The sequence below is a fragment of the Equus quagga genome, chromosome 14 (assembly GCF_021613505.1).
Source record: "Equus quagga isolate Etosha38 chromosome 14, UCLA_HA_Equagga_1.0, whole genome shotgun sequence".
In the NCBI taxonomy this organism is placed as follows: Eukaryota; Metazoa; Chordata; class Mammalia; order Perissodactyla; family Equidae; genus Equus; species Equus quagga.
In genome coordinates this window covers 2,338,178-2,348,961 of record NC_060280.1, presented here as the reverse complement: position 1 = coordinate 2,348,961, position 10,784 = coordinate 2,338,178, and positions in this window count along the sequence as shown.

The window sequence follows — 10,784 nt, the reverse complement described above, 5'->3', positions numbered from 1 at the left end:
GCTCTCTGAGAGTCAGCTGCAGAGGAAAGCGCACAGTGGGGCTGGACGTGGGTTCAAGTCCTGACTCCACCACATATGAGACATTGGATAGATTACTTCAGCTTCGATCCTCAGTTTTCTCACCTGTAGAATGGGCATAATCCCTGTAAAGAGTCTAGCACAGTAACTACCAAATATTAGACCATAATCTTTTCTTTCCCATTTCCTGCATGCTAAACATATTTATAATTGCCTGACCCATTTTCAGCTTCTGCCAATCTGACACTAACCGGGTGAACCTAATCCTGGAGCAGAGCTGATGGCAGCAGGTTAACTGACCCTAGAGGAGGTTCATTCATAAAATGATCTGATTCAATCAAAATTTTTCTCACCTGGAAATCTGAATAAAATAGGAAAGTTCCAGGAATTGGAAGAAGGTGGAGCTAAAAGATCAGGATACAGACTGGAAGCTGATGGTATACAGAGTCAAATACAGGATAAATGACAGTGAGAGCCCACAAAGAGAGAAGCGGAGGAGCAGGCATGAGAAGAAAGGAGTCAGGAGAGTGACTGTATTGGTTTCTCGTGGCTGCTATAACCAATTATCCCACACTCTCAGGTGTGCCAGCCCGGGGCCAGGCTGGGTACGGCTGCGGGACTTCTGCAGAGCTATCCTCCTCTGGGGGCTTGATGGCCCCTTGGAGCCTGTGAACCCACCCTGGGGTGCTGCCTGCCCATCTCTCCCAGGGATCCTCAGCCCCCAGAACAGCCTCAGCCCCTTCATGGCCCAGGGATGCTGGCTGGGCTGTCTGCACTGACCCAGGCACCCCAGCCCAGTGCCACTCCACCCTCCTGCTCCACCCAGCCCTTGGCCTTGGTGGCTTCCACCCCTGCCTCCACCTCCGACTGAGCTTTGCGTGGTCCACTAAGCAGGGCACACAGTGGGTAGAGGTACCAGGCTTCCAGCTGCTTCCATGAGGGCAGAACACTAACTCAATCATAACTGGGGGCTCTGCAGCTCTTGCCCCCAATAAAAGCAATTCCAAGCTTAAAAAGAATTATAAGCTTAGTGATTTAAAGCCACAGAAATTTACTGTCTTATAATTCTGGAGGCTAGAAATGAAGAATGAAATGAAATGAGTCTCACTGTGTCAACATCAAGGTGTCGGCAGAGACACGTTCCTTCTGGAGGCTTTAGGGGAGAATGCATTCCCCTGCCTTCTCCAGCTTCTAAGAGGCACCTGCATTCCTTGGCTTGTGGCCCCTTCCAGCTCTGGCATCACTCCAACCTCTGCTTCATCATCACATTCTCTCTGCTTCTACCTCTGTGGTCACATGGCCTCACCTACTATGTTCCTGTTATGACCCTCATGCCTCACTTTTGTAAGAGCCCTGATGACTACAGGAGACCCATCCAGAAAATCCAGGACAGTCGCCCCTGCTCAAGGCCTTTAATCACATCTTCAAAGTCCCTTTGTCACGTAGGCAATATGGCAGGCTAAGGGAATTAGGACGTAGACACGGGGGTGGGTGGGGGGCATTATTAGCCTACCGTGGAGACCATGCAGCCTCAGAGGTCATTTCCAGCCCTGCCTCCATATGGTTGCTTATCGTAGTCTCGTGTGGAAAGATGCGTCTGGAAAGATCCTCATGAAGCAGTAAGAAATTTCAAAGAACTTTTTATGTGAAGGTTGGCGTTATTTCAGTTTATCTGGAAGAGTGAGAAACAGAGGGGAGGTTTCTCACGCCTCTCGGCTCGAGTTACAGATCAAAGTGGGCTTTCACGTCTTTCATCATTCTAGGATCAACTGAGTTTATGAAAATTACGCTGCCTGTCGTCCTCCAGAATGGTACACGACACTGTCATATATGCTCTTTTCACCCTCTTCAAAAGCCCTGTGACCCATTTTCTTTTTTAAATCTTCAAATGTGCCAATCCACATAGAAGCACTGTCTTTTTTTTTTTTTCTAACTATACTTTCAGGCTTCTGCCTTTTTAAAATAGCAATATCTGCAAAAATGTCACATCAAAAGAAATTGCTCAGAGGTAGAAGTACTCAACTGAAACTGTTTTATTAGTTTTTTGGGAGAAATTTGCTGGTGCGAGAGTGGAAAAAGGACTGATACTGAATAAAAACACTGTGGGACAAAAGGGAGATTTTTTTTGCTATAAAAATCCCAACTCATATTTTAAAATCTAAGTAAGAAGATTCTCTGTTGACTGTAGCCAGTTTCTTTTTGTTTTTAAAAATAATAACCCCGTCAGAGTCTCTGCAGAATGCTGGTCCCGAAGAGGAGCTGAGGGCTAACCCATTGCTGATTAGCTGGCATTTATGCTAGTCGAGAGTCCCATATGAAGTCAGTCCCCCAGGGGCCCCTCAGAGCGTTCACATTAGAGCTCTTAGGAGGCGCTGGCTTTGCACAGACTCCTCCCTTTGCCCCAAGTCCGCTGTTCTGATGGATTCCCATTCCACTGCCCCATGATTCACCGTCCGCCCAGATTTTAATGACCCTTCACCCCCTCCCTTTCCCACCATCTCAGGGAGGATCCTCGCCTCCTCCACAAAGTGGTACCGACTCTTTAGGAGGTCCACCAAGGGATGCCTCACCTGCCGTAAACCAGTCGTCCAATTTCACTCTCTGCCCGTGTCTGCCTGCTCCTCTCAGCCCTGGCTCTCCCTGTCCAGGACTCAAGAGCCGTCTCCACTGGACACGATGCCAGTCGAATGAATGCCAAAGTTCTTGCCAAGGACGTTGCTGCTGAGACCACTCAGCGGGGAAAGAGAGGGATGCTGGCTGCCATGCAGAGGTAGGAAAACGTTCCCCTCCCTTCAGCTCTGTGCCACACTTAGTCACTCGGGCCCCAAAGACAACATTTCTTTTATCTTCTGGGAGCAATTCCCCAAACAAGAACTCACACATCTTTCTCGGACAATATGCAACAGTTCTTCCTCATTGGGACAGTCTAAACCTAGTCATTTAAAAATAGATTTCCCCATGTTCTCATTTTACCAACACAGTATTTTCCTCCCAATCATTCCCCATCACACCTCCACAAACATGTCCCTATCACAGGAAATATTTGGCTTTATGTAACCTCTTCTCCTATGACCCACAGCATGGGCAGACGCAAAGGTGAATGGATGTATTATTGGAAACAACGATCTTATTAGTCTCTCAGGAGTCCTCGGAGAGGCTTCTATCCATCCCCTCACGCGTCCTGATCACTTCTTCACACCGCGTCAGCTCAAGGAGCATCTGGGAATCTTCTCTCTCCTTCATCTCCCTCTGGCTTCTCTTTCCCACCCTTCTGGCCCCGGCCTGCTAGTTTCCATGCTCTCTCCCAGACCAAGGCCTTATATACCTTTCTTTCTAGCTCCTCAATTGTTGTAGATTGGGTTTTTCAAATTCTTCATAGCTGAGCATCTATAAGCCAAACATTCCGTTTGCTGCATTTTAACAAAAGACCTCTTTTCTGCCAGTGCAAGAAGGGAAAAGAATGAAAGAAGTGGACACAGAAAATCCCTCCTGTCACATGCATGTTTGTCTAACTGCACCAAAGATGATCAAAATCTCCATCTTGTAGAAGACGAAATTTGCAGGTTTAAAGTAGCAAGTTCCCTAGTTTTGTTGTTTCCAAGATCGTGGGGCCAAGACTCAACCTCAGGCTCATCTCAAGTACAACAGGCACCCCCTGCCCTCCACAGACTTGACGACAGCTGGTCATCCCAAGCATTTGACCCTAGAATGGGAGCTATTCCCTGAGGGCATGGCTCTGACCACATGTGTCACTTAAATTCATTCAGCTTCCAGTCATGGAGACCCAAAACAACAGCCCCTAGACAAGAGAGGGATTGCCTTCCCTTGCACGTGCAATTCTGAAGCTGTGCCGTGTGCGGTGGGACGGGCAGCTCCTGGGCTTTCCAGGTCACTGCACCGCCAACGCTAGAGCGTGGCCCTCATCCTCTGTGCAAAGATGACGCATCCTCCTTACAAGGAGCAGGACGGAGGAAGCATGAAAAAGAAGAAGGAAAAGGGGCAAAAGGTGCTTACCACCTGTCTCCCGAAGTCCCTGAAGGCTGTCACACAACATTTTAAGTACATCTTTTTGTTCAGAACATGGCCATCCCTGGCTGTAGGTGGTAGGGACATTTAACTCTTTGTTCTGGGCAGCCATATCCCCGGCTAAAAAGTCTATTCCTATGGGAGAAGGGATATCAGGGGACAACTAGCAGTCTCTGTCACAAGGTACTCCTGAAATCACTACCTTTTTCTGTGCTAAGAATAAACTCTGGAGTCACCTAAATTAGAATGCTTCAAATTCCATGTTTTTATAAAAAGTTGAGGTACGAGTCAAAATCCTGTCACTCAGTAGAACTGTAGGTGAGTCACTCAGGGGCTTAACTCCCTGCCTTATTGTGTTAGTGATGTCGGTCCTGCCACCTTAAAAGATTGTTCTAAGGATCGGCTGGAAATAAACTGAGATAGTGAAGGTGAAAGTAATTTTTGAAGTGTGATAGGAATAACTCTCAAGGCAAAGCTGAGGTAAAGCAATAAATCATCTTTTGTCTCCTTTAAACATATGTGTCTCTCATTCAAATTATCTCCACTCTCCTTTTAGGTTCCTTAAGAAAATGTGGCAGGTGGACGTCAAAAGGAAAAAGGACCAGAAACAAAGGTGCGTGGTCCGGTATTAGATGATTCAGACAGGGTCATTAGTTTCTCTAGAAATTGCCAATACTTATGAAGACTCACACCATCAACTCATCTCTCAACCTTCTTCCTGTATTTAATTGTTATTATTAGATATCGATTAGATCTTCATAACAGAAGTTATTATTCCTTAAGCAAAATTCTCGGTTCTAGCCATTCTGTTTTGCAAAGGAAGCTACCCTGGCCATTTAAGACAAGCAGAGCAGCTATAAAATCAGTTGGTGTTTTTTGTAATTTTCTGGAGTGTTTAGTCTTGCTGCCATTATTGTTGCTTCTGTTGTTGTTTGTTGAAAACCAGTGGAAAGACGGAATGCCTGGAAAGCACCTAGTAATGCTAAACTGCATCAAGGGAGGAAGAAAATCCGGCAAAGGGAGTCTCGTCAAAGGCAACTTGTATAGATGCTACGGTTCTGCCCTGCTCTTCTGGTGGCACAGAGAGCACAGAGTGAGCCGAAGGTGTGGTGGGGATTGACAGCTTTGGAACAGCAAAGAGGACAGTTCTGAAAATCATCTTGGAGCAGATCCCCGGATTTCGGTGTCATTTTTTCCTCTCCCTGTGGTTTGGTGTCACACAAAGTCAAGCAGACTGTTGACATTCCCTCCAGGTGACCTGGCAGAGACTTATTAGTCAGACTAGGCTGGGTTACGGTGCAGTAACAAAAGAACCTCACACTCTCGATGACCTAACACAATAAATGTTCGTTTCTTTCCCATGCTACACGTCTAAGATGAGTCAGAGGAGACTGCTCTGTACCTACACCCAAGGCCATAGCTGTCAGAGTCTCTACCAATGTCTAGCTGTGCCACCTGGAAGACACAGCCTCTGCAGAAGCCACAGAAAAGAGTGAGGGCGCTGGAGAGTCACGTGAGAGGTTTTTACCACTCAGCCCACAAATAATACGCTTCACTTCTGCTCATAGCCCACTGGCCAGAAATAGTCACAAGGCCCCAACATGCTACAGTTTCCTCGTCTCTACAACAGACATAATTATAGCACTTACTTTATGGTTCCTGTGCAGATCCAGTTAATTAAAATGGTACATATGAAGTACTTAGCACTAAGCTTAGCACTGACATGTCCAATGACAGTTAACTCATTCTTTGGTGTCCTGGGGTTTTACCCTATTGCCTCAATTTCATATCTGGATTTCTAACAAGCCTGCTTGGATTAATGATTCATCATAGAGTTTCCTTACCTTTTCCTTCTCCCATCCTAAGATTCTAAGAATTCTCCTCCACTAGTCCAGTCTGTCTAGCAAATAGCTTTGTGACTGAAGGAAAAGTACCAGGGGCTCTGGAGTCTCCTTGCATGGTCTGGAGTTGATGCCCTGCTACTTGCTTACTGTGACACTGTGCATCTTAATGCACCACTCTGACCCTCATTCCTTTATTTGTAATGTGTGGATAGCAATGCATGTTCCTCATAAGGCTGTTGAGAACACTCGGTGGTGTCATGCATGTGCACACTGAGCACAGTGACTGATGCAGAGTAAGTGCTCAGGAAAGGTTTGTGCTCTGTGAAATGACGACGACACCACTTTCCTAAAGGACACGCCTGAGCTTAAGGAGGCTGTGAAAGCAAACCATTTCCATAAACAGTTACATCATGTTTTCTACCTACATCTCTTTGTATACGTGTGTACATATATATGAGGTGCTCCTTCCTAAAACAAAAAGATGTAAAAAGAACTGCAGTCTGCACTTTGTGCTGGGGATAACTGCCAGCCCGTCAGTAGATCACTATCTTTTCAGCACAGCCCCCATCAAGCATCCATAATTGTCAGTTACTTGGATGTGCAGCCCATTCTTAGTGCGTTATGCTTTAGTTTCTAGAAACGTGCCAACCAGCATCAAAACAAAAATCAAATCCATAAGTATTTACTGAATGCTACTCCATTGGAGATGTAATTGCTGTAAAGCCCAGGAAATATTTTTAGCTTCATGCATTATCAGTTGACTGACACCAGACGTACTGACTTCTTACTGGAACACTACATGGAATATTCTGAGTGCGATTTCTCCTTTTCAACAAGTTCCTATCAGGAGAACTCTGTGCCACTTTGCTCCATCTTGCTCTGAGGAAAAGCAAATGCAACAGATGAGCATTAGATTTCGTTTTGTTGTTCACAGTGTGTTACTGTCTCATCTGATGAAATAAAGTTCCATCTGACTGCCCCAGTGGATGAGAACAAGAAGTTGACCTGCTAAGACAAAGACTGACCCTCCTGACCCCCTCGCTAAGAAATAGAAAGTACATCACTGTCTTCATACTAGTCGACATTGGCAACCAGTGGGCTCTTCAGCTTATTATTTTTCACGGTTGTATCAGTTGACCCAGCCAGGCGTGTAACCCACAAGGGCCAGACATTGGACCAGTAAGCAGGTCTTGTGGCCTCTGCAAATTTACTCATTAGCTGGCAAGTTCTAACTAGCGCTGTCCAACAGAAATATAATGCAAGCCACTCATGTGATTTAAAATTTTCTAGCAGGGGCCGACCCAGTAGCACAGCAGTTAAGTTAGCACGTTCTGCTTCGGCCACCTGGGGTTCGCTGGTTCGGATCCCAGGTGCGGGCATGGCACTGCTTGGCAAGCCATGCTGTGTAGGCGTCCCACATATAAAGGAGAGGAAGATGGGCACGGATGTTAGCTCAGGGCCAATCTTCCTCAGCAAAAAGAGGAAGATTGGCAGCAGATGTTAGCTCAGGGCTAATCTTCCTCAAAAAAAAAGAAAAATTTCTAGCAATCATTTTAAAGTATTTTTAAAGTAAAAGGAATAGGTGAGACTTAATAACATATTTTATTTGGCCTAATATATCCAAAATAATTTCATTTCAATGTAATCAATACAAAAATCATTGAGAGAGTTTTCATGCTTTCTTTTTTTTTTTAAAGATTTTATTTTTCCTCCTTCTCCCCAAAGCCCCCCAGTACATAGTGGTATAGTTTTTAGTTGTGGGTCCTTCTGGTTGTGGCATGTGGGACGTCGCCTCAGCGTGGCTTGATGAGCAGTACTAGGTCTGTGCCCAGGATCCGAACCTGCAAAACCCTGGGCTGCCGTGGGCTCCCGAAGCACAGCGTGAACTTAACCGCTCAGCCACGGGGCAGCCCTCAGTTCCCATGCTCTCTTGTTTTGCCTTTGAAATCCAGTGTGTATTTTACACTCACAGTGCATCTGACTGCGTACTAGTTGCATTTGAAGTGCCTGATAGCCACACGTGGCCAGTGGCTACCACACTGGACGGTGCAGCTGTAAACAACCATTGGGTAATATAGGGTAAAAACTTAATAACAATTTAGCCCTTTCTATGGAAATAGTACAGCATATATTTTATATATTACTTTGTAATTTAAAAAAGGAAATAAATCTAAATAAAATAAATTTAAGTGACTCAAATGGATAAATTTAAATTAAAAAGAAAATTAAATGTATTAAACATTTTTTTAAATTTACATTACAAACATCACATGGGCAAAATAAAAAGAAGAAAGGAGACCAGACCACGGAAGGGGCAGGTAATTCATCAAGACATGAGCACAGGTATTAAATTTCCTATTTTTAAACCTGAACATAAAGAAAAGATTTGGAAAAAATTCTTTATGAATGAAAGGAGGTCATTAAGTGTATATCCAGGTGGAAATTCTAGGGGTCTGCACGCAGTTGACGATGGTGGGTCACAGAATTCTTGAGAAAAGTCCGTGTGCACGTCAAACACACTGTGACGAGCGCTCACGCAGAGGCGGGCTCTGGGAACTGGGGACGCCCAGGACAGAGAATGCTGGGCCTGGGCCGAGGGTGAGTGGGGGAGCCTGTGCACAGCGGAGCGGGGAGCGCCTTCGCGGACAGGAGGCCTGTAGACTCGCTTGTAGGCGTAGCCCAGATGGAAAGGAGGTGAGAAACATACCTCAGGCCTAGGGAAGAGAACTTTTTCCCCACAAGGAGGAGGGAAACAACGCATGTGATTTTGGGAAGTGGGGAGGTGCTTCAAGCCAGTAAAATGAGAATTTGACATAGGGTCCCCCCGGATAACATTCAACAGTTTGTTAAATATTGAGTTAGTATTACCACACTAAACGGCACAATAGACAGCTAGAAATAAAGCTCAGTGTGATCTGTCAGACTCCAACCAGGGAAACAGAAGCCTCTCCTATACGTAAAACAGAGGGAATCTAATCCAGGGAATTGATGACCCAAGTGTTAGGATTGCTGAGAAGCCAGACAGGGAAGCGAGGCAAGCCATGGACCAGCAACAGCGGGGAGCCCCATTTACGTCAGGCTTGGAGGGACACGTGTGGGGTTTCCAGAGCCAGAGGTGAGACCACCCGGCAGAAGTTCAAGCCGCCACAGGTTTCCTCACCAAAGCTGGGAACACGGAGGGAGGTGCTGTCTGCTGCGACCTGGACCCAGGGAGAAGATGCAGTACTGCTCAGGAAAGAAGAGTGTAAGGAGAGAAATACTCCGACTTCCTCCCTCTCGCTCTCCAACCTCCCTGCACAGAGGCAAAAGTCTGCAGGCAGGGCAGCTCGGGAAAGGCAGCCACAGAGTCCTTTCCTCACAAAACAGAGAGCAGGCCAGGGGAGAGCAAGGAACGCACCAGGGCACAAGCAGGCTGTGGACCAGCACAGCACAGCAGCAAACTGGGGCAGATGTTTCACAGTTTGTTCAACAAAAGTGTATTCATGCCTCCTGTGTATTAGAAACACTATTCCTATTAGGGACACAAAGGTGAACAAGAAAGATCTCTAAGTTTTCATCAATAAAACATTTCAACAACCTCCGTGAGAGCAATGGCACCTAACTAGGAAATATGCTAATCAGATAAACTAGGCTGTAAGAGGCATGGAATTGGGAGAATGAGGGGCCTCGTGACAGGCCAAGGAAAATAGAGTTATTTGGAGGGACCTCTAACCTAAATGTGGATGGAAGTATAAACACGAGCATTTGGAATATCTGCCCAGATTGTGGATGGCTTCTGTCTCGGTCCCTCTCCAAGTAATGGGACTGGTGAGAATTAGAAACCACTGAGGTCAGCACAGCTCAACGGGTAGCCCGCTGCTTTGGAGCCAAACAGACCCAGATACGACCCCAGCCTCGCTGCTTCCAGCTTCCATAGTCTTAGGCAAGTCATTGATCCTGTTTTCCCACCTCTCGAAGAGCGGACATAGTACCTGCTTTAAACAGCTGTTGTAACGATTATATGTGACCATGTATTCAAAGTGTTCAGTTAAGTGCCTGGGGCATAGCGGGTGCTGGATAAAATGGGGCTGTTAATATTTTGAAGTGAATATGTAAGAAATTAATACAACTGCACTACATTAGCCATTAAAACACATAAGTTCACATATATTCACGTAAATATACTTTGTGAAAACACATAGATAACATAAAAAGAGTTAATTTCACAATACAAGGTGTAGCTAATAGTCATAACATTGTTAGTATTCTTTTAGAAATATTGAAAGGACTTCCAATTTTCTAGAAATCATGAATATATTTCATTTAGTATGTATTATAAGAAATTTAATTATTTATTCTATAACTTTGACATGCTTAATTGTCCATTATTAACAGATTTCAAAACATTTCTACATTCCAGATGTCACCTCCATAAATGGTGAATTAGTACTTACAGTTCCCAGTGCTTTGCTGTTTTATCTTCATCACACATTTGAGAGAATCATAACCCTAGAGAATCCAACTATTGTCACCTATGGGCCTGAAATCCTGCTGTTAAATTGGGCAGACGAAAAATGCACATCCAGGCTGAGTGGTCTCATGTTAAATTTCTTACCGTAAACATCAAGTGGGCCCTTAATGCTGATACGCAATTATACAATGCCTAACCCACTGCTAACTCAGTCCCTCTCTGTCTCAGACAGTGATTCAAATCTTTTTTTCTCTGAACAAACCCTCAGCAATTCATCCACCATCCTTATTCTCAGGGATGACCTTACTTCCTACTTTACTGGGGAAGTGAAATTAATCAGAGGCAAACTTGCACAGTCCTACCGCACCTACCACTGACCACACCTACTACCCACCATCTTCTGCACCCACCACACCTCCCCACCCACAGCATCTGCACCCACCACA